General features: G+C 38.2%; 1 pseudogene; it reads left to right on the top strand.

Moving 5' to 3' along the window:
* Nucleotides 1-475: 475 nt before the first annotated feature.
* Nucleotides 476-3456, top strand: part of LOC119570726 — a 3846-nt pseudogene continuing 865 nt past the window's right edge.

Here is a 3456-nt window from a genome sequence, read left to right as displayed (position 1 = left end):
CAAATTGCCAAGAAAAAATTCGATGGGGAAGGGCCCATTTGATCGTTCCCAAGGCCGCGGTGGCCGAATGGTTAGAGCATCGGACTAAAAGACTGTCACGACGGCAATCTGAGTTCGAGGGTTCGAGTCACCGGCCGGCAGGGTGTTCCAATGGGAAAGGGAATTTAAACCTCGATTGCCTACCTAGCCACTGGGTGGCCAAGCCAGCCCAAGTCAGTGCTGTCCCAAGCCCGGATAAAATAGAGAGAATGTTTACCTAAAAGGCAACACCGGCACTCTCCGTGGAAAGGAATGGGGACCCTACCAGTACTCACTCCAAGAGCATCACAACATAAAAACTACAATTAAGTATCATGCTGTGACCACGGCGGCTCAGACATGAACCTACGTTAAAAGAAGAAGATATATAGACCACTCAATAATTTTTTTTCATATGTGTCATAAATCAGAAAGTACATGTATGTGTCATTCCCAGATTGACTTGTATGACGTTCAAGGAACAGGAAGGATGGAAGGATATTTAAAGAAGATTTGTGCAATATTTAGAGATCAGAAAGAGTGGCAAGAAACCCCCCACCCCATCTGCTCCAGCTGGGCCCTGTTGTGACAATGACGCCAGGTAAGGTTCTGCACTGGTATCTGTTAGGAATTTAAGCTGAAAGGCAAGGTGATGGTCATAAGAAGGGTATTCTTATTTGACCTGCCCTTTATTTTATTTGTTTCCATTATTTCAAAAAAATTACATAAAGTAGACTGCACTACTATATTGCACAAAGAAATATTCTAGCATAATAAGATATATTTAAAGTGAATTTCTTTTATTTCAATTTTGGTTTAAAAACATTGTAGTAGTAGAGATCCTCTGTTGCACAAGATCCAGATAGAAGTACATCAGACAAAAAGGTCGCTACTGTTTTCATCTTGGAGGCATCCCATATATGTGCCGTCTGTGGAATGCCTCCAATTCACACGCAAACACAAAAATTGACGGAAAAAGTACTAATGTGATAAGGCCTGGGGGTTTGGTAAATTTTAGATACCTTTAACAAGCTATTTGATTTTGAAGTCAAACCTGTATTGTTTTGTAAACAAATTTTAGATATTTTTATAGCTATCAAATATTGAATAAAGCCTTCTGTAATGTAAACAATTCCTAATGCAGTTTAGAAAAAAAAAAAATTGTAGAATTTAACAAGCTAAGCCATAGCAGTTGTGTACACAGGCTTCCAGAAATATTTTTAACCCCTTTACTGTGAGTAACCCCCCCCCCAAAAAAAAAAAAAAAAAAAAAAAAAAAGAGAATCCCTACGGGAAAGGAGATAGAATTTGAAAAGGGAAAAAAAAATCTGGGTTACCACTGTGATGCCATATAGGATTTTTAGATTTTGGGAAGCTAAAATTATGTGTTTTATAGTCAGTGTGCAGTTTTGCTTGACAGGTGTTATGTAAGGTAGCAAGAAATGGTGGGCAGATGATTGAATAACATCCTTTGCAGTTTCAGCTTAACATCATATTAAAAAGATACTGTTGGGAGCTAGTGTACATCCTGTTTAATTTTGACTGATTTCCCCCCTAAAAAACCCTCTCTTAACCCTTTGGGACAAGCCAGTGCCCCCACCTCCAGCTGCTCTCCCAAAAAGCAACCCCAAAGCTTCCCTCCGTCCATGCCAGTTATTCTAGGCGAAGATAAGCAGGTCGCGATCAAGGGCTTCCAAAGAGCGAGGGTTTGAAGAGCATGACTCGGGGCAATGGTGGGGGGTGTTTGTTTGTGGATTGATTTAAAACTCCCTTTTTTATATTTTTTTCCCTTTTCTGCTTTTGTTTTATTTATTTTTTTTTTTTTTTCATCACTCTGTTTCCTTTTTGTTTTTCTTGCCTGTTCATTTCTTTCATACTCTTTCCCTCTCTCTTATTGGCTTTATTGCTTTCTCCCCCTTCTGATTCTCATTTTCTCTCTTTAATTCTGTCTGATAATTTACTGCGATCACTTGACCACATCTCACTCTTAATTTTCTCAGTTTTTTGTTTATCAGAGTTTCAGATAGGTCTCTTTTAATATTTATAAAAGTTTTGCATATTTTTGAATTATGTAACTGTTTTGTAATTTCAGGAAAATACCTCATTTTGGCTATTGTGACGAGATCGACATGACTGCTTGGTTGGGACTGCGCAAAAAAGCTGAAAGCCATGGCTGAAGTCCACGGTGTTCGGTTTTTATACATGCCTGTTTTCATAAAAGCAGCTTCCATGGCCCCGTCCCATTTCCGGTGCTCAATGCCCCTGTGGATGAAAAGTGCGAAAATTTACCTATAAAGGGAAGCTCCTGTACTGGACAAGAATTATTACAATAACTTATAGGATTGTAAAAAATTGTATGCACAAATTTGTGTACACACCCATACACTTATTCCAAAACCTCACACATTAAGGTACTTTAATTTACTTACAAATACACATACACTCACAAAAATACACAGACATACACATCTAGCATGTACTCACCTCCCTGCCCACCCAAACACCTGTCAAACTACATATCTGACATTAAATAGAATTCCATTCTCCTCATATAATGTTTGTTGTCTTTTTGGAATACAATGGAAAATTTTCTTGCCCACGGGCTAGCCACAACATTGGAGGGGGCCATGGACACAAGCGATGGCCTAGTCGTACCAAAATAAAGGGGGTTCGGGGGCTCACCCTGCTGGAAGTGCAGCAGAAAAAAACCCGACTGCAGGAGCTAGGGTCACGGGAACCCTCAAGACGCAAGATATCACTGGGGGCCCACATTTACAATCTCCAACATTGGGACAGTGGGTTTTTGGTTTCTGGTTAAATTCAGTTGTTAGTGATTTTTGTTACATTGCTTGTTATATATTGTTTTGTTTAGTGTATATGGTATGTGTTTATTTACTTGTCTTCTTTTTTCCCCTTTTTACTCTGTAATGTTTGTTTTGTTTTTCAAATATAGATGAGCAGATAACAGAGAGTATACTTGATGTTTCAGATTGGGGGGCACATATGCAAAGCCTTTTGATTCTTCCTCCTGAAGTGGCCATTTGGGGCTATGGTAAAATTCAGGGTTTGTGCAAGAAAGTTTTTGTTTTTCAAACTTAGTTTTTTAAATTTTTAAGTGAACCTTTAAAAACAATATGTTGTTATCTATTTGTATTCATTTGGATATTTCATGAAGTATAGTATGTATAGTATGTGGGATTTTTTGAGTTAGATAGACTTGATGTACTGGTGTAGGTATGTCTTATATATTTTCTTTTTTTTTTCAAAATATTTAGTTTTTTGCAAAAGTGAAAAGTGAAATAAGCATTGAACAGTACAGTGGCTGAGGGTGAATATTTAATCCATGATGCTGGGATGGCATGTACATACATGCCATGTCCATGATAGTTTATCAATTCTGCTTACGCATAGATGACTCCACAAGAGCATAGTCACCAA

This window comes from Penaeus monodon, unplaced genomic scaffold (assembly GCF_015228065.2).
Source record: "Penaeus monodon isolate SGIC_2016 unplaced genomic scaffold, NSTDA_Pmon_1 PmonScaffold_366, whole genome shotgun sequence".
NCBI lineage: Eukaryota > Metazoa > Arthropoda > Malacostraca > Decapoda > Penaeidae > Penaeus > Penaeus monodon.
The sequence above is the reverse complement of the archived record's forward strand: the minus strand, read 5'-3'. Positions and strand labels throughout refer to the sequence as shown.